The 26623-nt window shown below is 41.0% G+C and overlaps 1 protein-coding gene and 1 non-coding gene across 2 annotated transcripts in view; both read right to left on the minus strand.

Moving 5' to 3' along the window:
- PPM1H (protein phosphatase, Mg2+/Mn2+ dependent 1H) overlaps positions 1 to 26623 on the minus strand; it is a 298650-nt gene that overhangs the window by 211587 nt on the left and 60440 nt on the right. The gene's annotated exons all lie outside the window — the stretch shown is intronic.
- LOC119468447 lies at positions 4434 to 4596 on the minus strand. The gene has a single exon (XR_005197128.1). It is a non-coding gene; the product is annotated as a U1 spliceosomal RNA (small nuclear RNA).

Here is a 26623-nt window from a genome sequence, read left to right on the forward strand (position 1 = left end):
TACCTCTGCCACTGGCTAGTTATATGCCTTGGGGAGGCTAATGGGCTACTGTGTGGACTAGGAGAATGAATAAATGTAAAGTGCATACACCTGGTGGAGACATGTTTTTATCTGCACAGACTCCCCTGCTCCTAGACATCCTCTTTCCTTCTCACCCGCCTCTGTCCCATTCACATGGTTTTTCCATGGCCAGAGTTGACTGGTCTAGGGATGGCCACCTGATTTCTGAGTTGAGCCAATTAGGGGCCTTCTATGGAAAAGGAAGGAAAGAAAACGGCAGCAGAAGGCCAGAGGGGGAAGAGAGGCAGAGACAAAGAGGAGAAATGAAGCAGATGATGTGACAAGAGTACATATTAGACATGGAATCTCAACAGAGTCCGTGGTTCTAGCTGTTCCCAAGATCCATGTGTCCTTGGAATATCTGGGAACCCCAATATTCTCTAATAAATTCCCCTTAAATGGCTGTCAGTTGCAAGCCAGAGTGTCTAACAACACCCAACTCTCAATATACCCTCACGATACTATTATTATTAAACTGTAAGCACCTGGAAGGTAGGAGGAGAATCTTACTTAATTTTGTATTTGTAGAGATCAGCATAGTGGATGATAAACAGCAGGCAGTCAAATACCCACTAAATGAAAGGTTTGTTGACTTCAGGGGAGAAATTGTAACTAGGGGTTAAAATTTGTATCACAAGCTCAAGGATGTCTACCTGACGTCCTGTGCTAAGAGGTAAAAGACAACAAGAAGTAGCAAACTTTTGCCGGTTATGACCAGAGCAAGGCAGTGAGTTAAACATCTGACAGCCACTGGTCAGGCTATTTAATCTTAATATCTTTGATTTATTGTCAGTTGAGTAAATCAAGGTTTACTTTTTAAGGATTCAAAAAGAAAGCTGTCAAACTTACATAGATAACTATCACTGAAGCTTACCAAGTGTAGGCAGTGAGATGTTCAGAAATCTAGCAACTGAAGGAAACAATCACTCCCATGGCCTGGGATACGGAAGGACTCAGAAATTGTTGGAAATTCCACAGACTCAAAATGAGGTAACTGTTTACCTTCCTTATTGCATTTTAATCTAGAGATTAAAATAGATCTCATTGTTCCAGAGTCCTGCCTATGGTAAAAAATGGCTTCTCAATGACTGAGAATAAATTTTAATAGCGGAACCAGAAGCCTAAGAGAGGAAATCAGGAGGAATAATTTTTCTTCATAAAAAGGATCATGAGGTTAATTTTCATTTCATTACATTTCTAAATTGCATATATTTTTGTATGCTGATTGCAACATATCCTTTCTGTATTGACATGAAGTATAAATGAATCAGTAAATACATAAAATTCTTACATCCTACATTTTCAAAATACTTCCTTCCTCATTAATTCATTTCTAAAAAAACTAAGGTACGAAAGTTCATGAATAAGATGACTGATAAATTTGATAAATGAATTAACCAAAACCAACACCAAACCATGGTTAGACACAGGCTTACTGAAAATTTTCTAAACCACAACCTAATAAAATATAATACTAAATGGCTACAAAGGCAATCTAGGACACTTTCCATGGCAAGGTATATTTAGAATACCAAGCTCTGTTGTTTAGAATGGTTCTCAGGTTTTCATGTGCCTGTGAGTCATCTGGAGGACTTCTTAAAACATCAATTTCTGGGCCCCACTCTCTGAGATTCAAACTCAGTAGATTTAAGGTAGGATCTGAAAAAAGCTCCCAAGAGGTGGTGATACTTTATGTCTACCGATGACGACTGAGTTGCGCTGGCCTAGATGAATCATGGTCGCTTTGATTTCACCAAAGACTGGAATTCCCCTGGATCCTCAGCCACATCCCACTGAGCTAGAAAACTGTACGTGATATACCCTTAGTTTATAATCCACTGGTGGTGGCTGGTGCTACCAGAGTCAGAAGCTCAAGAGACTTCTAGAAATGGAAAAGGGATCCCAGTGAGGCATAGAATTATGGTAGCAGGAACATAAACCTGGTGGGGTTTGGGGGGCGGTCACTGGGAGTGGGGCAAGGGGGACTGGGGACTAGGAAAATGAGGACTCGGGTAAGATTAGGAATGAAAGTACTCGCACGTCACTAGCTGCAGGGGAAGGGAGTGGGAATAGTGGTGAATGAGAGTCTACCCCACATGGAATTCCTGTTAGGAAATGGTCGGCAATAGAAAAGAAATGGTAACCAACAGTGGGAGAGGGCAGGCAACACACAGGAAGCTTGTTTCCCAAGGTGGAAGTGGCTGCCATACATAGGGGTACAGGGCATTCAGACTGCTCAGCACATCCAACCTGGAAACGGAGTTACCATCTGGGACAACTCTTTTTATATCAAAGATAATGATACACTATCTAAATTATCAACGACCACACACTTTTACCAGAAAGAAAAAGGACTAAAATAACACCTGTAAATACTTGTGTTTAATTTCATATTATCTCAGTTGAACCTGCCAACAAGAAGATAGACAGGGAAGGTATGAGCTGTCCAATTCTATAAAAAATTGAATCCAGAAAGCTGACTAACCTGGGGTCAGATAGCTATTGGGCGGTAAAGTCAGACTCAGATCCCACCTGATTCCAAAGCCTATTCACCCACTACCTATGCAGCAGAGAAAGGGAGCTGAGCAGCTCTCGGATCTAGAAGCAAAACCAAGGCTCCACGGGAATCATACAAGCCAAGTGTGAGGTTTTAAGAGTAAGGTGCCAGATGCTAAGAAAAGTTCAAGCACCCACACGATATAGCAAAGAGGTTATCAGTGGCCATTGGTATGGACAATAAAGACCAAAGTCCTAAAATACTCTCCCCTCCCAGAGAAAGTAAGTTCTAAGGTGATAAAATGCACGAAGTCTGAGATGGAATGCATTTGTTTCCAGGAGAGTATTTCCCTTGTGTGCTTCCTTTTTATGAATAAGCAAGTTAAAAACTTGAAACAGCATCCATGCCTCTATACAAATTTTGGCTATAATCCAAAGGTGGCACTGTGAAACTGCTCCAAAATGCTGTCACAAGTTTCTAGAAATTATAAATCACTATTTACAGAGTAACTAAATAACAATGTTTTACTTTATTTTTATTTTTTCGAGACAGGGTCTCAGTCGGCCACGCAGGCTGGAGTGCAATGGTGTGATCATGGCTTACTGCAGCCTAGACCTCCCAGGATCAAGCAATCCCCCTCCCTCAGCCTCCAAGTAGCTGAGACTACAGACATGCGCCACCACGCCCAGCTAATTTTGTCTCTCTACCTTTTGTAGATACAGGGTTTCACCATGTTATTCAGGCTGGTCTCAAACTCCTGTGCTCAAGCAATCCACCTACCTTGGCCTCCCAAAGTGCTGGGACAACAGGTGTGAGCCATTGTGCCTGGTCAACAATTTTTTAAGTTAGCTCCAAATTCCATGGATGTTTCAAAACTTAATGTATATGTTTTTGTAGTTAAAGATTTACTGATAATTTAGTTTTAAACTTTCATATTCTTTTAAAGCTCAGATTCAACCTCTGGCTAACAAATTTTAGTATTTCATCAAGAGAAGCTTTGTGTGGGAGGGGAGGGTTTGTAAATCTGTGTCATTACTGTGATGTTTAGAATACTGTAAATGACAAAAGCAATATTGTATGCTCTTTTGCATAAGCAAATAAGAATATATATGTATATATATCTTAAATGAAAACATTGAAAGAATAAACTAGTAATTAGTAAAAATGGACACCTATAGGGATTATGTGTGAGAAGAATAGAGATAGAAACGGAACCTGGACAATCATAGTAGTATTTGTACCTTATTTATTTTTTTGAGATGGAGTGCTGCTCTGTCACCCAGGTTGCAGTGCAGTGGCATAGTCTCAGCTCACTGCAACCTCCCTCTCCTGGGTTTAAGTGATTCTCCTGCCTCAGCCTCCCGAGTAGCTGGGATTACAGGCACCAGCCACCACACCTGGCTAATTTTTGTGTTTTTAGTAGAGACAGGATTTCACCATGTTGGTCAGGCTGGTCTCAAACTCCAAACCTCGTGATCTGTCCACCCCAGCCTTCCAAAGTGCCGGGATTACAGGTGTGAGCCACCCCACCCAGCCATCTTATTTTTAAAAAATACTTTTAACTGCTGAAAATAAAAATATTTAAAAGCACACCCAATAATTAAAAACTTAACTGTACAGCAATTGGTAATCTAACAATACAAATCAGCAATCAAACAATGCAAGTGACTTTTAAACAACTATACGACAAAAATCTAAAGGGGAAAAATGTTAAAAAAAAAAAAAAAGTCTCAAAATGTCCTCAGCAGTTTTACCGTTAGAAATATTAGTACTGACTTTTAAACTATTTATATATGGAGATATAAAGACATATTAAAATATAATATATATAAGATATATATTCTAATAACATGTATATGTGAAATATACATATTTTTAGGGGGAAGCATAAACACAGTCCCCCACTACCACAAATTATGCAGTCGAGCTTCCCATTTTGGGGCAATCACAGGGGTCAGCACATCCAGAATGCAATAGATAAAACTCGCCCTGGGAAAACCACTTTCATGATCATGTTATCTCCCCTGCCAGGTAAGAATGGGATATAGAAAAAATGTTATCAAGAGCCATAATCTTTAATGTAAGGCAATAAATATAAATTGGAGAAAAATCTTGTATTGCTAAATTTGAATTGGAGTTGTCAGTATGAAGTCAACTGTTGAAATACATGTATTGTCTAACGCTCTCTACTCAAAGGGCTTCGAAACAAGAATATCCCAGGACTGTGAGCATTCCAAACATTCAGATTTTGGTATCTAAATACTACTCCTCACTGAAAGAAACTAGTGTTTCTTGGCAAAATGGCTGGTTCCAGATATGAGTCAAGAAAAGCATAAGGTGAGGGCAGAGGCAGCTTGTAAGGCCAGAAAGCATAAAAGCACCCAAAGAAAGACACAGAAGTATGTTTGAAGGGGCTAATACTGGTTAATTCTGAAATAATTAACATCAAAAACAAACAGATGTTAACATAGAGAAAAACAAATCCCTAAATTTACAGACTAGTTAAAAAGAGAAATAAAACTAAATTGCTAGGGCTGGGTGCAGTGGCTCATGCTTGTAATCCCAACACTTTGGGAAGTCAAGGTGGGTGGATCACCTGAGGTCAGGAGTTCAAGACCAGCCTGGCCAACACATGGCGAAACCCTGACTCTACTAAAAACCCAAAAATTAGCCAGGTATGGTGGCGGGCACCTATAATTCCAGCTACTTGGGAGGCTGAGGCAGGAGAATCCCTTGAACCCAAGAGGTAAAGGTTGCAGTGAGCAGAGAGCACGCTACTGCCCTCCAGCCTGGGCAACAAGAGTGAAACTCCGTCTCCAAAAACAAACAAACAAAACTAAATTGCTACACTGAAGGTAAGTATTATACTTATTGCTTATTCTGAAAATTGATAATTAAAGGAGAGAAATTAAACACTGACTTATCTTGTTGAGAAAAAAACTAGTTTTTTTCCCCCAGTTAATAAAGCATTATGGACTGACTGACTGCGTCTCTGCCAAAATTCATATGTTGAAATCCTAACCCCTAATAGGATGCTTTAGGACATGGAGCTGTTGGGAGGTGACTGGGTCATGAAGACAGAGCTCTTGTGAATGGGATTAGTGTCTTTATAAGAGGGACCCTGGGAGCTCTCTGGCTTTCTTTCCCACATGTGAGGCTATGAGAAGGTGGCAGTCTATAACCAGGGGGAGGGCCCTCATTGGAACCTGACCATGCTCACACCCTGATCTCAGACTTCCAGCCTCCGGAACTGTGAAAAATAAATTTCTTGTTTATAAACCATTCAGTCTGTGATGCTTTGTTACAGCAGCCCAGACTAAGAAATAATAAGGCAATGTTCTTCTTTACAGAAAAATGGCACAGTGTACATAGTGGAATTGATAATTTGAAAATAATCAGTCTGCAACCAGCAATGATATAATTGATTTGGGCAAAGACTATCCTCAGATGCTAAATCTCTCAGATGGAAGATTATTGTCAAAAGGGTAGTTACATGGTGTCTCCTCACATATTACTTGCTAATTTCGGAGACAAACATGCCTTTACAAGGGAAAAATATGGTAAAACCAAGTGATCAAACATGGATCCTGTGAGTGGGAAGACCCGGCGCTGCATGTGTGGGCCACACCTCCTGATATGATGCCACTTGAAATGTACAGCATCACCCAGAACGTATTCTTCCCAATCTAACTGTATGAGAAAAAAAGGAGGTAGAGAACTGGGCTAAAAATCATACGGAAACAACTAGAAAACATTAAAACATCATGATATTTTGTAGAAAACTAGCTTGGTTTCTTCAAAAGGTCAACCTTATAATAAAAAGGCCATAAAAAGACATTTCTGAGATGGGGGGGTAAATGCAAATGTGGATCATAGGTCATCAATCAATGAGAAGTTTCTTGGGGGCAATAATGCTTTGTGTTTCTGTAGGAGAATATGCTTGTTCTTACCTGATTCCGACTGAAATATTTAAGGGTTAGATAATACAAAAGGATTCAAAGGAAAAAAAATGCATTTAGAAAGATAAAGCAAACAAGCCAATGTTAATAACTTGAATCTAGGTGAAAGATATATAGGTACACATTAAATTATTCTTTCAACACTTCTACGTGTCTGAAATGTTTAATAAAACACCTTGCTTTCATCCTATGAGGAAATGAAAGTTTTTACAAATGTATACAATCAAATGTTAAAACATGTACAATTCAAGATTATGGAAAAAGGAATAAAAGGAAATATCAAGAGTGGGAGGAGTTTCAATGCACAGCATTCATTGCTGACCACAGTTGAGATACTTGTTAAAAATGAAGCCTCAGTGGTCAGGCACAGTGGCTCATGCCTGTAATCCTAGCACTTTGGGAGGATAAGGAGGGTGGATCACGAGGTCAGGAGTTCGAGACTAGCCTGGTCAACATGGTAAAACCCCATCTCTACTAAAAATACAAAAGATTAGCTGAGCATGGTGGTCTGTGCCTGTAGTCCCAGTTACTCAGGAGGCTGAGGCAGGAGAATTACTTGAACATGGGAGGTGGAGGTTGTGGTTAGCTGAGATTGCACCAGCTGGGCAACAGAGAGAGAGAGAGACTCCATCTCAGAAAATAAATAAATAAATAAATAAATAATAAATTAAGCCTCAAATGTAGTTCTTGGCTTTCTGGCTGCCACAGCAGAAAGGGAACTGTGGCCACTGTCACAACTTTCCATCATCCAAAGCCCAACACTGCTAGTTCTGTAGGGAAAATAGAGCTGGTTCAGAGGAAATGTTTCTTCCCATGGGTTTTCCTATGGGAAAGATTCATTGTTAAAGGGAACAATATCCTCATCATCACTCCCACAATATATGCAAGGGAAAAGGGGCCTATTCCTTTCTATGTCTGTCTCTCGATAGAAGATAAGGGGGTAGTTTCAAAGTCAAGTGCACTGAAAACCCTATTAGGAAGAGAGGTAGGTAGGGAAGAAGAACAAAGACAAACTTCACAGGGTACTACAGAGATGGCCAAGCTGCACATCATTCAAATCAATTTCCATAGATGCTATTTGCTCCAAAACAAACTTGATAAATGGCTGGGGAGGAGTCCAAAAAACAAAAATAACAAAAAAACCTGAAAAAAAAAACCAAAACTGTCATTTTCTGTTTGTTGCTCATATACAGAATTAAGATTGATTTCTGTATTGTTCAAAAGAGATCAGTTGTTTTTCTTTAAAGCTGAGCAGCACATTACTATTGTACTCTGAAAAGTGTAACACTGTAGAACTTATTTCTGGAGAAAACTAAATAACTCAGGCAACTCTCACCGCAATGGATGGCCACCCAACCTGCACATAGCCAGAGTTTTTCATAAAAGCTACTCTGGTCTGCTGCAACTCAGGAATGATCTAGAGTCTAAAAATCTTAGCATTTAACGCTGAAAAGTAACACATCTGACACTTTAATCACTCTCCACAAGCATTACCCTTTGCCTTATGTGCACAGGACTTCTACTGTTTGGTGTGGTCACAGGGGTCGGGGTGGGCAGGAGTGACCTTGGCAAGTCACGCGTAGCTCAGTTTCTCAACCTAAAAATGAGGATAGTGTAGTATTTAACCTCAGGGTTATGAAGATTAAATGAATTTTATAACAACCTGTGAAAGCCTGGCATACTGTAAGGCCTACAAAAATGTTACAGCACATTTACTATTTAGGTAGATTCATCCTAAGTAATACCCATGAAATCATGGGTATCACATCAAAGCTTTACTTTTATCTAACAGGCACTGAGAGAATGTGCCTCCTAAATCATTTCATATCTATCAGAAATAGGTAAATGTTTGTCACTCTCTTCTGGAAGGCAGGGTAACACAAAAGTAAAATTAAAAAACATAAAAATAAAAAATTTAGAAGTATGTGTGTTTTGGGAAAGAAGAGGGAGGACAGACCAAAATTGTCTTCCAATGGTCAAGAGATGGTTCCTATGACCCTGACCCTCACCCATGGTATAGGCTCAGCATAAGCTTCAGGGATTAGACATCTGTTCACTACTGTAGTTTCCTAAAGCAGGTACTTTCCAGAGTCAAACGTAGGAGGGTCAGCAAAAGCCACTGTGTTAGAATGCTCTTGAAACATTTCCCCATGTGAGAGAGAATATACTGATCCCAGTCATAGTAAAGAAATAGGCCAAAAGCTAGGGTGGCCAGCTGTCCCAGCTTGCCCGGCACTATTCTGGTTTTAGTGCTGAAAGTTCCCCCACCCTCTCAGTTCCCGGCAAACCACAATGTTGGTAGCCCTCCCTAAAATCCACTTGCTCTTCACGTAAAACACTGCTCTAAGTGAAACTGCAGACTTTTTAAGTTGGAAACTGACAAAGATATCAGACAGCACGTCCAATGAGCTACTGAATCTAAAGTTGAGGGAGGCAGAAAGGGGCAAGGTATACTCTAGACACACGCAGAACCCAGACAGGATTATCTCTGAGGCAGTGAACAGAAACAGGTTGTCATGACATAAAGCCCAAGAGTCAGAACAGATTTTAGGTTTTAATTAGCAAAAGGTGACTTCTTAGGACCCAACTTCAGGGGGCTAATGTGTTACATTTGGGGCTGATTCCTTGGCTCCCTGGGATTTCACGCTGTATGAATCCAACCTTCCAGTTATTAGTAGAAAGTTCAAGACTTTTCCATCTAAAGCACCCATGTTATTCCAGGTCTCTGGGCCTGTGAATGAACTGTCAAGAGGAAAGGCAACAACTGCATCCTATTTTCATGGACGGATAATATGCATGTCTGTTAATTTTTGATTTGGATTCCTGACATAACAAATGCATGTCTGATAATTTTTAACTGGATTTTTATGGACGGATAATATGCATGTCTGATACTTTTTAATTGGATTCCTGATATAACATATGCATGTCTGATAATTTTTTGTTGGATCCTTACATTGATTTTGAGCTTATTGGGTACTGGATATTTTTGTATACCCACAAATATTCTTGAGCTATATTCTCAAACAAAGGAACATAGTTACTTTGAAAGAGCTTGAGCCTTTCAGGTTTTCCTTTTATGATGTGTTAGGTGGGATGAGACTGTGTTAAGTCTACAGCTAATTATCCCCTACTATTTAAGGCAAGACCCTTCCTAATGCACTGTGAATGAGGTTTTCCCATTTGGTTGATGGAAGGGGCACTATTCTTGGCTCTGTGCAAGCACTGGGTACTGTTTCCTCTAATGCATTGGATGGCTTCTCCAGCTGGTTTCCTCATAGGAATATGCTAATCAGAACCCTGCTGAATGCTTGAGGCAAACTCTCTGCAGATTTCCAGAACTCTCCCTCTGTGCAACTCTGTATTCTCCAGGACACTGTTCCGTGAATTCTAGCCTTCTTGATCTTCTCAGTCTCTCAACTCCTCTTCAACTCAGAGGGTTTGCTTGGTTCTGCCTGGGTGGAGACCTCTCAAAGCATAATTGAAAAGGGGACAATCTCTCAATGTGGGGACAATCACAGGGCTCACCCCATTTGCTTCCCATCTTTCAGAGATCACTGTCTTCTGCTGCCTGATGTCCAGTGTCCCACAAACCATGGTTTCATGTATTTAGTTTGTTGTCTCTTTTATTTATTTTTTATACAAAAAATTAGCTGAGCATGGTGGTCTGTGCCTGTAGTCCCAGCTACTCAGGAGGCTGAGGCAGGAGAAGTGCTTGAACCTGGGAGGAGGAGGGTGTGGTTAGCTGAGATTGCACCAGCTAGGCAACAGAGAGAGACATCAACTCAAAAAAAAAAATAAATAAAAATAAATAAATAAATAAATAAATAATTAAGCCTCAAATGCAGTTCTTGGCTTTCTGGCTGCCACAGCAGAAAGGGAACTGTGGCTCATCTCTTTCCTAAAAGTTTGCTTTTCAGAAGCCACCTGCAAGTGTGCAGCCTCTCTCCCCTACTGTCCACACCTCCACAGGGCAGAAATTGTGAGCAAACTGCCATTTTTACAGTGTCCTGGCAGGTCTGCCAAAGCTTCCAAAGCTGTCCTCAAACTTTTTTAGTCATATTGTACACTGTCTACTACTCAATTGAAAGGAAGAGTGAAATGCTGGTCATTAAAATCTTAAGGCTCTAAGGAAATAAGGAGATACAGGCAAACATGACTATTATTCCATGTCAGTTGTATTCCTCAGCTATAACCTCTTTATAATTTAACAGCTTTGGTAAAATCCAGGAGCTTTAAATACCTCTCACTCTCGCCAGGTAAGGAAGATGAACAGTTAAGGGGGACAAAATTTTTTTAATTCATAGAATTTCAAGAGGATATAATCTAAAATCCAGTGTAAAGATTTTATGTCTTCCCTTATTCTAATCATTGCATATTAATCTCTCATTATTTGCCTCAAATTATGCACAAACACAAATGAGCTAAAAATCTGTAAAGTCAGAGGCTCAGTTAGTAGCAACAGGCTGACAATTACCATAATTGGATACACGTATGAATTCCATAACCATGTACACTGATCCAGCTTCAGGAGCAGCAGCAAATGCTATCCCTGGAAGAGATGGGGAGGGGCATCTTACGGAAGTGGCTATGTTAGGCAGCAAGCCACTAGGAAGCACGCGACCTTCGATTCTAGTTCCTCATTAACCTTCATCCAAAAAACAAGGGAGAAAGAGTGTGTAAAAAGCAAGGTCAGATCGCAAAATAGGTGGAGGTTACATTTTCACATCTAGCTCTGGAATCACTAATTTGTTCTGTTTTTTTTTTGCCTTTTCCGGCTCCACAGATAAAGCAAGATGCTCAGATGTCTATTTTCAAAATGGACCCTGGAATGACTTGCATTTTAAACAGCACGATGCATTATCTTTAATAATAGCACTGGCCACATTTTGGAGGAAGTTAACTGTCTCAGCAAATGACAGAAAATGATCCTTTCACATCTGCAGCTAGTAATCTAAGAGCTCTGAATAGCAATTCATTCACATCAGTCAGTCAAATAATGGCCTAATTCCTCTTCCAAATTCATACTGCTTATTGTTTCATGGAACAATCATAAATGGAAAGCCTTCAAGGCTTTGCATTCAAAAAATCTGAAGTTAGGAAGTAGGTCACCTGAATGAGGAGAAACAAAGCTATCATCTGACACCCATGCTTGGCACCAGACCCTTCACATCCCAAGGGACAAAGCCCCTGCATAGACATAACCCAAGGAGGAGGCACATCCATCGTTGCCTAGAATTTCCTCAGTAGGCTTCTCTTTCACTTCTTGGCATTCAAGAGTCAGAAGCACGGAATTAAAAAGGATTAAGACATGTGCTAACAGAGAACTTCAGAAACCCAGGAGGCTGAAAGAGAAAGTATGCATGAATGTTTGTCTTCTGGGGAGGTGAAGAGGTGAAGATAGACTGTTCTCATGCTGCTATGAAGAAATACCTGAGACTGGGTCATTTTTTTAAAAAGCAGGTTTAACTGACTCACACACATGGCTGGGGAGGTCTCAGGAAACTTACAATCAAGACAGAAGGGGAAGCAAACACATCCTTCTTCACATGGCGGCAGGAAGGAGGGGTGCGAAGCAAAGCAGGGAAAGCCCCTTATAAAACCATCAAATCTTGTGAGAACTCACTATCATGAAAACAGCATGTGCGTAGCCACCCACATAATTCAATTACCCCACTGGGTCCTTCCCATGACATGTAAGGATTATGGGAACTACAATTCAAGATGAGATTTGGATGGGGACACGGCCAAACCATATCAGAGGGGATGCTGTAAAGAATCAACAATCAAAACCTTTGAAAGTATACCTTCCAAGCCTAAAGCTCTTAATACATATTCATAAAAAAAAAACAAAAACAAAACATGCACAAAGCTCTATATCACCTAAATTGATAATTATGGGAAAATCAGAACTGAGACTTTAAAAATGATTTATATAAACTATTTCGTCTCTCAGATGAAGAAAATGAACTGTAAAAAATTCTCAAGTTGTCCAAGGTCACACAGTGATGACCCCGATTATGACGTACTGAATCTCTGTCTGATGCAACTCCTGCAACTCAATGTTGAAAGGCTCAGCACACCTTGGCGCTTCTTTTTCCAAATGTAAAGATTAAATTTACAACATCATTGTAACCTCTGTCTTCTAAAGGATCATATTCCAATATTCCCTGCTCCAACTAACAGCAGTTTGGATTGTTGCTATTAAGTTTCCTGGCCACAGAAACGATGGGGCTGTTGGATGAACACGGCTTAACACTGACTGACTGGGCGTGGGAAAATGAAACTGCACCCTCTCTTCTAGTTATTTCGTGTTTTATCATTTACTTAGCACTTCCACATACATTATCTTCATTAACACTCCAACAATCTTGTGCAGCAGGAAGAGCAAGCATTACACCTCCCTTCTTCTAGATAAGAAAACCGAGTCTCAGGCCTGCCTAATTGCAACAAAATATAATACAAGCAAGATGATATTGGAAACTCAGACAGGCAATGAGATTTATTGAGAATCGTATCAGCTTAAAAATTGAACTAGACTAGGTTAGAATCCCACTTGCTTCCTTACTAGCAAAATAAGCCATGGGCCTCATTTCTCTCCTCTGAATTGGAGATACTACAACCACCTTCCTTCCAGGCATTTTTGAGGATTAGACAGCGATTCTGCAAAATGCCTGGCACAGCAGCAGTCTCTCAGCAAATGCCGGCTAGCATTAGGAAGCACTAAAATTAAACATTCCAACAAATCTCAAGTTTCAAGTCCTGGAAACTATAAGTAGATAATACTAACAGCTTCATTTAAACTACAAAATTTTCAGACATGGAGTTGACAACAGTTGATCGGCTTCAGTTGACATTTATAGCCACCCCTTTTTCTATTTGTTCAGGTATTTCTGGCTCTGTTGACATTGTATGACTTTTTGCAGGTTGCTTTCTCCTTGTCAGACACACCGCACACCTTGTATATTCAAATACATGTCTTACTCTCCATTTTATTCCCAGTAATAGATCTTTTAATTCCAGAAGAGGACCATATGGTTATAGAGAAAGAGGCAGGTGAGGAAACGAACCCTCACCGCTAAGAATTACGGGAAGGAATCAGTAAGTCTCATTCCCTTAAGCAGGGCACAGACCCAAACACGTCCTGGGCCAGAATGCTATATCTAGGGCACCATGGTGCTTGCAGCAAACTGGAGAGCATGTGTCCCTTCTAAAGGGGCAGGTTGTACACAGCTCCAGCTGACTGGGAATATGGCTTAGCATTACCAAGTCTCCTGGCATTTCAAAAAAAAGCCAAGAATCTATATTAAGAAAAATTTCTAGAGTTTTGAAAATACAATGCGGGCCAAACAAAAAAAAAATGCTTATGTGCAAATCTGGTCCATGGGTCACCATTTCCTGTGTTACCCTAATGCCTTCTGAGATCTAGTATACCAAACTGCAGAGAAACTCTGCTCTGGAGTTTTCTACCTGGAAAGTCATGCAGAGAGCAAAGATCATGAAACACGCAGAGAGTGGGCTATTGAAATAAAAAGGATGAAATCTGAAACAGAATCTATTGGAAAGTCGGAAGATAAAGAAGTTGGGGGTCAGGATGTAAGATGGCTGCTGGCCCCAGGAGAGTCCAGAGTTCATAGGGTCAGAGGATGATAGTGAGAGTGATTAGCTGGAAAACAAGGCTGTTGAGAGAGGTTTCCCCATGAAAGAACAGATACAAGGGCTTTTGACTCCAGATAAGGCTGTGACCTAAACAAACTTGAAGGTCTGAGAGAGGCAAACTGACTTGAATACTTCTGAGCTTCTATCAGGTCTTCAAGGCTTTCGGATGCATTAATGATATATAATCCTTAGGCCTCTTTCAAAGACTTTATTTTGATGACATAACCCATGCCTCTTCTAATGTTATTTCTAGAGGGGTGAAATAGAAAGAAACCTGGAATGAAATGAAGTGTAAAAGAATCTTTGTGAACTTGGTATACAGCTTTTATAGATATGTACAGACATCTATCTTCTCTGATGGAACAAACCTGGAAGTAGTAAAGTGAGTCAGCACTTTATTATTGCATTTAGAAATATATGACTCATGGAATAATCAACTTTAAAAAGTGTGCTGAGAAAATCGATTAGTCAGAGATTCCAATCATTCTTTTATATATTAAAGGCAGAGCTATGGTAAAACACCAATTTATCCTTTATAATCTAATTTAATAGACATCATTTCAATCTTTTTAAATGCTTTAGTGAAAATTCAACTTTTTTAAATGAAGATTTTTGCTCTCCAAGGTAGAATAATATCAAACGATCCTAAGAATCACTCAAAGTTTTAAATTCACAGAAATTATATTATACAACATTGATTCCACCCGCAGAGCTGTTTTTGTTTTTGTTTTGAAACAGAGCCTTAGTCTGTCACCGACGCTGGAATGCAGTGGCGCAATCTCAGTTCACTACAACCTCCACCTCCTGGGCTCAAGTAATCCTTCTACCTCAGCCTCCAGTGTAGCTGTCCCACAGGTTCATGCCACTACACATGGCTAATCTATCTGTCTGTCGTCTGTCTGTCTCTCGCTCTCTTTTTTCCTTTTCTTTTTCGAGATGGAGTCTCACTACACCTGGCTTTTCTTTCTCTTCTCTTCTCTTTTCTTTCTTTTCTTTTCGAGATGGAATCTCACTCTGTCACCCAGGCTGGAATGCAATGACATGGTCTTGGCTCACTGTAACCTTCGCCTCCTCCCAGGTTCAAGTGATTCTCCTGCCCCAGCCTTCTGAGTAGTTGGGCCTACAGGCGTGTGCCACCACACCCAGCTAATTTTTGTATTTTTAGTAGACACAGGGTTTCACTATGTTGGCCAGGCTGGTCTCAAACACCTGATCTCATGATCCACCCGCTTCTGCCTCCCAAAGTGCTGGGATTACAAGTGTGAACCATCGCACCCAGCCTAACTTTTCTCTCTCTCTCTTTTTTCTGTAGAGATGGGGGTCTTACCATGTTACCCATGCTGGTCTCAAACTCCTGCGCTCAAGCAATCCTCCTGCTTGAGTGTTGGGATTACACACATGAGCCACTGCGCCTGGCTCACAGCTGTTTAAGTAAAAATAACTTTAACCACACCCAATTATTCACAAATGTGGACTTTATAGCCCAAATATTCCTATTCAGAGATACTCATTCAAAATGCAAAAGGGTTACTAATTCTATGGCTAAATAGCTGATTGCCTCCATTCCATTTCCCACAAGTGAATTTTCACCGGACACACTTTCACACTTAGGGTAATATAACCATTAATGTTCTCCAAAACAAAGCAAACATGAAGAAGCAATACTGTTATTCTCCGTAACCCTAACTCTGGAAATTTTTTAATTTGCTTGTTAAGCACGAGTTAATCTGACTCTTACTATAGGCACTATAGGGTAGCTATTGTCTTAGGCAGGAGCATCAAGGTGAATGAAATGGGAGAACTGAGATTTCAGGGAAAAAATGGGTTTAATTTTAAAGCTGGCAAAGGGTTTAGGGATATTCTCTGATTTGACAGACATAGAAAACATAGTCACTAAATATGACTAAGACCATTGCCCAATTTGTCAGAATCCAGGTATCCTAATTTCATTCCCAGAGCTTTTTCTATTATTGAGGCTCTCGATAAAAACTGGCAAAACAATAAATCTAATCATGAAACATAAGGACCTCCTCCAGCTGCATTCATCCACGTCGTTATAATCTCATTTTGCACGTGCATCTGCTAGCACCAACGCTTTAAGTTTAGAGCGGTGGCTCTACTGCAGGGGACATTTGGCAATTTCTGAAGACATTTTGGTTGCAGCAGCCAGGTGATGGTGCTACTGGTATCTAGTGGGCGGAGGCCAGGGATGCTGGTAGACATTCTGTAATATGCAAGACAGCCCTCAACAACAAAAATTATCCCCTCCAAAGTGTTATTAGTGCCGAGGCTACAAAAGTCTGGTCTACAGGTAATGAAATAAAGTGGGCGTTTCTTCTACAAGGCAAAGTGCAGTAATAAAGTTGGGTATGACGTTACCGTTGAAGCATGGTACATAACTTGTAAGGCAAGAACTAATGTTGGTTTTAAAAAATCAGAAATAGTCATTATACTTAAAGAAGTAAGAGAGCATGAACCTAGAGTGACTGGCCACTTAGCTGACATTCTCATGCCACCAGAATTTGTGAACTGTGCAAGAAGTACTTGCTAGTATTGTCTGCTATGTAGAATTTTAGCTTTGCAGGATTGCAGGATATTTAGCATTGCTGTCAATTTAGAACAATCAATTTACTTTTATTTTGCAGTAACAAAACATACTTAGATATATGAAAACTTTTTAAATATTGAAATTCATGCAGGAAAATTAGTTTTACAAATCTAAACCTCTCTTTAGCCCTTAACCACTTTATTTTCCACTGAGAACTTCTTAAATCTAAATAGTCATTCTTAAAACTAGAATTATCACGTAAAATAATAGTGGAACGGAGTCATACACATTGGTACAAGATGAGTAAAATGTTTTTATGAGAAACATGCTTTCAATGTGCAACTCAAGTAAGCTAAGCCTACAAAAATGGCACAAATTTGAGTAAATTGTTTCCCCCGTATGACCTTCGAAAATAATTTTGAAGTCTAAAAGTCCTCAATAGACTATTTGAGGATTATTATTTTTCAAAGGTGAGGCTTTAAGATGGTAATTTGAGCACTCATAATGGGAAATGATAAACTGGCAATAATACAAAGTATTACTGGAAGAAAAATGCCCACTCCTTATTAGGGCCAAATGAATGCTCTTTTGGCAGAGGGAAAGGGCACTTGGCTGGCTGGTCAAATACTGTGGATGATTATTTTTCCTTTTGTTCATTCTCGCCAATTAAGAGTGAAGACTGTCTGACATTAAGGAGGGATTCTAAAGAAGCCCCTACTAAGAAGGTGTCTTTCCATTTTATTTAGTAGCCTGACAAGGATCTGGTCCAAATTTTTCAAAAAGACGTCACCAGATCTCCTCAGCTCCCCAGAATAACTGCTCTGCCCAAGCAGCTTGCTTTGAACTATCCCACAAACTGCCATCCAGAGACACATTTATTCATGCGGTTCCTTCCCTGCACCCCATCCCTGTCACTGTCTGTAACACCCTCCCCTCCTCTGTGTCTCTAGTCCAATTCCAGATGCCCTTCAGGGTTTAGCTCCTAGTTCTGACCTCCCTGCCCTCAAACCTCCCCACCATGAACTTCACCCTCAGTTGAATTCCAACTGCATTCTCTCCGGATCACTTTTTCTAGCCCTTTATTATCATTTCTTTTATCTCTTCTAGATTATTAAAGGTCTCACTTAACCTCCGTCTCCCGGGCTCAAGCTATTCTCATGCTTCAGCCTCCTGAGTAGCTGGGACTACCAGCATGTGCCACCCTGCCCTGCTAATTTTTTGTATTTTTAGTAGAGATGGGGTTTTGCCATGCTGCCCAGGCTGATCTCGAACCCTGGGATCACATGATCCACCTTTCTTGGCCTCCCACAGTGCTGAGGTCACAGGCATGAGCCACCACACTTGGCTTAAAGGTCTCACTTCTAATAGGTTTTTTTCTAGCTAGAGAAAATATTAAAAAGTATACTTTTCGGACTCCCTATAAGACCCATCGTTCTTGACCAGTAGTAACCACTTAATACATAAGTAGTGTTAGACAAAGTGAACTCCAAGTTTCTCTTCAATCAGTAAGTACATTCAGTTCTTTGTCCTCCATTTTAAAGTTTAACTTCCTTGTAGTTTCAGTAAACAACCTTTTCCACCAGTCCTAATCAGTAGTTCACATCTGTTTTCCCAGTTCCCTTCTGTCCTGACTCATCCCAGTCACCTGCTCCAGTCACCTACTCCCATCACCTGCTTTGACCTAGGTCACCCTTGGCTACCTGCTCTGACCTGCCTGTAACTGTCCTTCCCACCAAACTACCCACCTTGCCACTCTGGCTCGTACCCCCCCTGCTCTCTTTAAAATAGCTAATCGGGATTAGTCTAGCTTGTGCCGTCTAACCCTAGCCAACAGGGGAACGTCACAGCAGTGGGGGCAACCTCCGTCAGAAATAAGTACCCCTTTCCCTCCCTTGCCTAGGTGTGCCCTCACCGTTGTTCCATCTGTGAGCCGCACCCTTCTATAGAAGTAAATTGCCTTGCTGAGTAAATGGATATTCTAGTGCTACTTCTTTTGTGGCACCGAAAATTTTACATATAAAATTTTACATGTAAAATGTTATATATATTACATATAATCTAACATGTAACAATGACTATTGGGTCCCAGCTCACTTTACAAATTCCCTAAAATTGCAACTCAGCACAAGAGCTTTTTCTCAGCGTGAATTTATACACGCCAATGTCTGCGGTAAACTCCAAGCATCCTCTTCCAAGCAGTCTAGTTATCATGTCAGATGTGGGAGGGGTGCCACTGGAGTATGGAACTGCTAAGAGGGAAAGCCAAGAGACTTGTGTCAAGCTGTTTTTTTTTTTTACTCTGTTCTTCCTGTGTCCCTTGATCTCCGCAGGGCTCCTCGACCCTGTCTCTCTGATGTCTTCCTTTCCCACTGGGATGTAAACAGCCTACCCAATTCCTCTAGCACTGGGGTTTGGAGCACTGACTTTGGTACTTCCTGGTATCTACATTTAACCCCTCTGGTGGTTTTAAAGCTATTCACAAATTCCTTGACACTCATCCCTTCAACAAGTGAAGCCTAATTCCCACCCTCCTAAGTGTGGACAAGACTTAATGACTTGCCTCTAATTTATACAATATAGTGGCAGTAACAGTGTATGAATTGGTAATAAAAGACACCAAGGCTTCCTCTGCTCTTTCTTTTGGATCATTCACCATGGGGAAGTTAGTTACTATGTCATGAGGGCACATGGCAAAGAACTGAGGTTTCCTACCAAAAACTAACACTAACTGGCCAGCCACGGGAGTGAGCCATTTCAGATAGGAACCTCCAGGACCACTCAAGCCTTCAGAAGCCTGAGACTCCAGGTAATATCAGGATGGCAACCTCATGAGAGACTGAGCCAGAAGTACCCAGATAAGTCACTCCCAGATTCCTAACCCTCAGTAATGGTGTGACATCATAAGTACTCGTTTTAGGCCATTGAAACTGGGATAACCTGTACGGCAATAGGTAACTAGTACAGCACTCTTCCCCTTTCTCCCTTCCGCCACTTAGAATTGAGTCCATGCCGCTCCTCCCAAGGGATGAGCTTCTTCGAGGCCGGTCTTCATCAGTATTTCTCCACCCTGCTCCCTTCTGTCCCACACTCCATGCTTTCCCCCTCCTACCTTTCTCATATAGCAGGCATTCCACAAATGTTTGTTGAAGAAATACCTCCAGTTCCAGCCTTTCCTGTGGCTCATTCACAACCAAGAAAAATGTACCGAAAAGCTGAGTTGATCCTCGAATGCTTGTCGAACTTAAGACAGTGCATGGTAATTTGTAACCTGCCTCCTGATCTGGATTTGGAGCATTACATTTGGCTGACACTTTCATCTGTCTGTGCTAATCTAATGCTAAGTCACAGCTTCCATGCTTTCATCTCTACAGCGTTCACATTAATCAGTCATTTACTGCACATGAGACATAGTCAAAATTCTATTTTATGCCAGAGCAATAGTCCTTCAAACTTTTTATCTTTAAACTTTCCCCTTTGATTGTTTTGCCCTCTTACTTTCGTCCTGAATTTACCTTCCTGCCTCCTCCCATAGACCCATATTGGTGCTAAATAAAGCCACACGGAAACAAAACAGGCTAGGATCTCATCAAAGCTGATACAATTACTTTAAAGTAGCTTCCTCTCTGGGAAATGTCTTATGACTTACCTTTATCCAGCAAAGAAAGCAAACGTTCTTTTAGAATTTGCTTATGATGTCTGAGAAAACAGAGTTAGGAACAAAACGCACGGCCTTTTCCTGGGCATCACACCAACTGGTGTAAACGCCCATATTACATTCCGGGGTGCTTCCACAGGGTTGGTTACAGTTTTCACTTTGCCCCTACGGTCTCCGTGTCTCACCACATCTAGCAAGGTGTAACAGGACTTCGGGACTTCGACGAGGTTGAGAGCAGTGTCGGTTACCAGAAGGCTGCCAAATGCATGAGGACCGCGCTCCCGCCCGGGCTGGTCCTAAGCCTCCGGTGTGCTACCAGGGTTTCACAGCTGTTTCCTTAACACCAAGAACAGCTCAAGGCCAGTCAGACTTCTTACAAGCCAGGTCACTGAAACCATGGGACTGCTTTGCTCAATCTACAGCCCCCGCTTAATATAATCTAGAAATTAAGGACTTGTTAAGATTCCCTGTAAAGACCATGTAACATCAGAGCCTGCACAACGTGTAAGTCACAGGCTGCAGCCTGCTTCCTGCTGGGGCCATCCGCAAAGCCTTCCCTGCCTCAGTGACTCTGGCCGAATTCGCTCTGCTCTGGCAGTGAAGAACCTGGGTTATAGAGCAGCAGGTCCCACACTTGCCCCTCCCTCAAATACATAAACCCACAGCTGTATTTTAAAAACTAGGTTGGCATCCACGGAACACCATCTTATTGACCATGACTGAAACATTCACTGTTTCTGTAGCAACTAATTCTCAGCAGGTAATGAGCTGGAATTTTAATTTTTCCTTTTAAGAGCAGTTTACGCTTACATCAAGAACATTACAATATCATGTACAAATATGCACAGGAGGAGATGCATCACTTGAGCTATGGAAGTGCCAGTGGGGAAAAGAATTACTCCAGAGACGATAAAAAAAAAAAAAATCACAGCAGCTGCCACCGTCACACACGACGGTGCAAACGCTACGCACAGGGCTGTTTGTGCATTGTCATCTAACACCCTCACTCTCCAATGGGTCCTGAGGATACCCAATTTCTCACTTCAGGAAGCTGAGGTTCCCTGAGCCTGTAAAACTTTGTCCAGAGTAATGCAGCCAAAACTAGAAGAACCTGGATAAAAACTAGTTGTCAACGACTCCCAGGCCAGGTATGAACCACTCACTGCACCCACTGTGTGCTGCACCCACTGTGTGCTGTACCCATTACACGCTGCAAAGTACAGATGGTCACACAGATAACAGCATGACTGGTGCCTCTGGAGGTACACCTTGCTGTGCATGATGTCATACACGGATTCACCACTATCCTGTACGTGGCTTCAGATATTAAGAACAAGGGGATAAAGGTACACTGCAATGGAAACAATCATCTTCCCGGAGTTTCTCCTGTGGATTTGTTTTCACAGTATTTCCATTTTTATCATTTATTTATGTATTACAAATAATGTTTTAATACTCTTACTAACGTCATTTAAAATCTTTTACTTTCAAATGTTTTTATATTTGACACTTCATTCATGCCAAGATTTGTTGTAAGTTTTTCACACATATTAATTAACTTAATCCTCAGAACTCAAAGGAGTATGTAATATTAATGGTACCATTTTACAGATGTGCAAACTGAGGCACTTGCCCAAGGTCCTAGAGTAACATAGCAAGGATTTGGATGCAGGTACTGTGACTCCAGAATCTACATCTTAGCCACTAGACACACTGCCTCTATGCTACATTCTTAGCTAGTTCCCTGCATCCAAGCCTTGCTGTCCTTCCAAACCACTACCACATGAAAGGTCTCTCTGTGGATATTCTAAAGTAAAACCTGAACATGACAACATCCTGTCTCCTGCTCAAAGTCCTTACAATGACTTCTCAATGCACTTGGGATAAAATCCAAAGTTCTGTAACCTGGCCCGATACCCTGTATGAGCTAACCCCTGCCTCCATCACAGCCTCAGGAAATGCTTCCTCTGAGTCTACTGTCTGGTCTTTTTCTTCAAACACATTGTAATATTTTTAACTTCAAGACCTTCAAACATGCTGTACCATGTGGGTGAGTCACTCTCATCCCCAACTCTTCTCTCAGCTGACTTCTGTCCACTCTTTACACTGCCCCAGAGAGAAGCCTTCCCAGCCCTTCATCTAGGGGCAGGACCATGTTTAGATGCCCCCAATACCCGACACAGGGCCTGGCACATTGTGGGTGTTCAACAGACATTTGCTGAACAAACATCTGAAGTGCTACTCTAATCCCAAGAACTATCAAAACCAGAAGTGAGGGCAGGGCATCCAGAATATTACATACTGCTGTGAAAAAAACTCTATGACAAAAATATGGGAAGGTATTGTGGAAGAAAAGGAGAAGAAGCAAAGCTGATATTGGAGATGTCTTAAGTCAAGGAGGGCATCCAGAGAAGAATCCAATCTTGGACTCTAATTTGAAGAAATTGTGCACTAGTGAAAAGAGATGGAGCCAGGGCTTTGCAGGCTCCTTTTAGGAGGCTGGCTATTAGATAACAGAATTTGGGTAACCCTAGAAGGGTTTTTAGCAATCATATTTTGCTCCAGACAATGCAGAAGAGAGATGAGAGGCAGACTAAGTAGAGAGATCAGTGAAGAGGTCATTTAGGTTTTTCAAGAGAAACGGGAAGACAGCCTGAAGCAACGTGGTGACAGTGGATATGGGTGGAAACGGAGAAAAAGATGGATTTGAGAAATATTAAAGAGAAAGAATTTAGGAGACACAATCACAGATTAGACATGCTGAATGGGGGAGAGGAGACAATTCTCTGGTTGTTGGCTTTGGCGACAGCACAGAATGGTTTTCCTAATAGACTGGGAGGGAACATGGAAGGATGACAGGTTGGTTCTTAGACTGGAACACTCGGGGACTTAATGCCAATATTAGACTCTTATAGAACATATGAACAAAGGATGTGAACAGACATTTTTGCAAAGACACATACAAGTGGCCAATAAGCACATGGAAAAATGCTCAACATCTTTAGTCATTAGGAAAACGCGTATCAAAACCACAATGAAATACCACCTCACACCCACAGGGCTGGGAATAATAAAAAAAGATACAATAGAAAGTGTTGGTGAGGGTATGGAGAAATTAGAGCCCTTATGCATTGGTGGTAAGAATGTAAAATGGTGCAGCCACTTTGGAAAACAGTTTGGCAGTTCCTGAAAAAGTTAAACATACATCTTAAGATCTAGCAATTCCACTCCTATGTATGTACCCAAGAGAACTGAAAATATGTTCACACAAAACTTGTCAATGAATGTTCATTACAGCCAAAAAGTGACAGTATCCCATATGTCTGTTAACTGATCAATGGATAAATAAAATGTGATATAGCCACACAATGGAATATTATTCAGCCATAAAAAGGAGGTACAGATCCATGCTACAACACGGATCAATCTTGAAAATACCATGCTAAGTGAAAGAAAAAAAATGTATTAAACAAACAAAAAAACCCCCCATGTTATATAATTCTATTTATATGAAATGTCTAGAATAGGCAAATCTATAGAGGTAGCAAGTAGATTAGTGGTTAGTGCATAGGGGAGAGAATGGTGAGTAGTCATTGCTAATAAACACAGGGTTTCTTTCTGGGGGTGATAAAATGTTCTAGAATTAGCTGGGTGCGGTGGCTCACATGTGTAATCCCAGTACTTTGGGAGGCTGAGGCAGGTGAATCATGAGGTCAGCAGAACGAGACCATCCTGGCAACATGGTGAAACCCCATCTCTATTAAAATACAAAAAATTAGCTGGACGTCGTGGCGGGTGCCTGTAGTACCAGCTACTTGGGAGGCAGGAGAATCGCTTGAACCCGGGAGGCAGAGGTTACAGTGAGCCGAGATCACACCACTGCACTCCAGCCTGGTGACAGAGCGAGACTCCATCTCAAAAAAAACCCAGAATTGGTGGTAGTGGTTAGACAACCTTGTGAATCTACTGAAAAAACCACTGAAAGGCAGTTGGTTTTTTTTTTTTTCTTTTTTTGAGATAGGGTGTCCCTCTGTTGCCCATGCTGGCATGCAGGGGTGCCATCTCGGCTCACTGCAACCTCCACCTCCCAGGCTCAAGCCATCCTTCCACCTCAGCCTCCCAAGCAGCTGGGACTACAGGCATGTGCCCCCATATCTGGCTGACTTTTTGTATTGATGGGGCTTTGCCGTGTTGCCCAGGCTGGTCTCTAACTTGTAAGCTCAAGTGATCTGCCCTCCTTGGTCTCCCAAAGTGCTGGAATTACAGGTGTGAGCCACTGTGCCTGGCCGCAGCTGTACATCTAAAATGGGTGAATTGTACGCTATGTAAATTATATTTCAATTAAAAACAAAAACAAAAAAGAACACGTGGATGGCACAGGGCAGGTCTGCGGCATCTACAACTCTGACAACGGGGCATAGAATGTTAACTTCCAGAGTTACAAACCCCTGCTCTAAGCTCTCACTAAGCTTTTGAAACCTGGATCTATGAAAATAAATATAGCAGCTTCTTGCCAAATGTTTCTCCATAAACCTAAAGTTTAATGTATGGCTTTTGTAATCTCATCAGAATTTCTGAGATAAGGTATAAACATGTTAATTAGAAGAACACGACTGCAACCATTTTCTGTTCTAGCCTAAAATCTCACATATCTAAGGAAAGCATTTTAATTCCTATCAAGAGACAGAAGTACCGCAGGGTTGACGGCATCGTGAGAGTACAACATTGGTGATCTGAGGAAAGAAGAAGTGCCCACGGTTCTAGATGCTACCTTACAGCCTGTGATGCTCAGGCAACCAAGACACAACATTAACCAGAAGAACGAGAGGATGTGTTCTTCATTCTAAGATCTACTTTCAATATTTCAATTCTTCTAAAATCACAGTAAATTTTACCAATGGCATAGATTGAATGTGACGGTATTTTTCTCACTAAGATACTAACTGGTGGTATAGCTTAAAATTGATTGATGTCAGTAGGTGGTAGTCTACTCAGATGGTGTTAGTTAGAGGCACATTTTCTAGCTCAGTCTCTCTATAATGGATTTTATATTCTAAATGCATGATTTCTCCATGTTGAAAGAATAATTACATTTGCATATGTTTAAGCAGTCATCATGCAAACATGCACTCTTACCATGTTTGCATGATGACTGCTAAAACATACGCAAATGTAATTATTCTTTCAACATGGAGAATATTGAACACTAGCAAATGTTGATCAAAACATACTACTCTTAGACCAATCAGGATGTGTGGAAATTCTTTTCCCAAAAGATTTTACAAATCCACATATAATAGTTACTATATTCACAAGTACTCTAACTGCAAATAAAATTATTCAGCTAAAATGTATTTCCAGGAAATTTATGTATAAAGCATGTGCAAAGGAGGTACATTAGACGGTTAAATGCATTCTTCCACAATTTTGAATTTAAACACTACTTTCTGTATATAATACCTTATACATTTTCAAAGCATGTTTATACATTTCATCATAAATTTCATTCAATACTTCCCCATAACAACCCTTTAAGATTGGCAAGAAAAACACTGTTTTTTATTTCTATTTTATAATAAGGACACAAAGAAACATAGGTTGAATATATTTCTAAGGCCACAAACCTGGTTAGTGGCAGGTCAGGACTCCATTTTGATGTAACTCATCTCAGTTGAGGGTCTTCCTACTAAGTCACATGGCCTCCACATGGAAATGGTAAAATAATTGTTGAGACTAAGCATTAGTCCTGTCTCACATCCCAAAGGGGACCTTAGTACAGGCTACTGCCTGGGATAACCCCACGCCACTCTGTACATCCCCAACTACACACACGCTCACCTTTTGTGCTGGTACCTGCTCTATCCCCAAGCCTCTGTGCTGGCCTAGCTCCAGATCCTTCAGTTCCTTTCCTGTTATTTTCTGCTAGTCGTGATCTGGAATATCACAAGGCAAAGCAATGACGTTAAGGATGAGAAGGCACTCTACCATGTAGTCCCCAGGACGTTCACCTACAAAATGACTCATTTAATCTTTACAACATCCCCAGGGCAAGTCAAGATCATTATCCGGGAGTGAAGCAAAAGGCCAACTGAAATACAGGGAGGTGAAAATTACAAAGCTGCTGAATGGCAGGACAGAGCCGAGATCCATGTCACTACTGCAATGCCAGAGGATGTTCCATTTTACCTCATTTGGTGAGAGGACACACACTAATCCATTCACCTACATATTCATTCAGCAAATAC

Source organism: Cebus imitator, unplaced genomic scaffold (genome assembly GCF_001604975.1).
Source record: "Cebus imitator isolate Cc_AM_T3 unplaced genomic scaffold, Cebus_imitator-1.0 Scaffold433, whole genome shotgun sequence".
NCBI lineage: Eukaryota > Metazoa > Chordata > Mammalia > Primates > Cebidae > Cebus > Cebus imitator.